The following is an 866-nucleotide window of genomic DNA, read 5'->3' as shown; positions in this document are numbered from 1 at the left end:
TTCTACTAAGGGTTGAAACCCTCCTTGGAGGTATGACCATTCTGAACTTAACCTGAAGGCAAAACAGCTTCAAGCCTCTCCAAACTCAGGAATATTTTAAGATCCTTTCTCTCACATATGGTATATAAAAATAATTTATCTTTTGTTTAATATTGGGCACGTTTCTGCAGCAGTGGAAAGCTACACGTCTGGAACTTAAATTCCACAATTTCAGTTGTGTTTGTAGAAAAGCTGCCATTTCAACTCATAACACCTCAGAAGGTCCACTTGAATATGACAAAGAGGTGTATAGTTTCCATGTGTTGACAGTTGGCTCACTCTTGAAGTTTTTGGTCAGCCAAGCTCTCACTTATTTCATCTGAAGTTCTCTGGATGTTTTCTTTGCATACGAGCTACAGGAACTAATGTTACTGAATGTATTCACAAAAAATTACAGCTGCAAAAAATTTACTATACTATTTCTCTTAAAATTATGCTATTTCTTCACATACTTAGGACAGCTTTTCCATATGTGCCCTTGAATTTTCAGAGACAAATAATGTATATTTACATCCAATTATGTTGGTTTGTGGTTTATATAATTAAAATATCACAGTCATTAACTACATCTTAAACTATGTCTTACAATCATGAACATGTAGTAAATCCAAACTTACTGCATTTGTACAACCACAGAAATTTATGACTCTCAACTACATTGATGGCACATTTCCCAAAACTCAGCTTGCTTTTCTGCATGTAGCTGTCATTCAAATGGCCTTAGACTTATCTCCTAAGCTTTATCTCTCTGCTCATGTTTCTAACACCTAAAGATCCAGACTGAAGATGCAAAGCTTTTGGTTTTCATTAATCCAAGTGGAAAAAAA

This window comes from Meleagris gallopavo, chromosome 1 (genome assembly GCF_000146605.3).
Source record: "Meleagris gallopavo isolate NT-WF06-2002-E0010 breed Aviagen turkey brand Nicholas breeding stock chromosome 1, Turkey_5.1, whole genome shotgun sequence".
NCBI classification, from domain to species: Eukaryota; Metazoa; Chordata; class Aves; order Galliformes; family Phasianidae; genus Meleagris; species Meleagris gallopavo.
The sequence above is the reverse complement of the archived record's forward strand: the minus strand, read 5'-3'. Positions refer to the sequence as shown.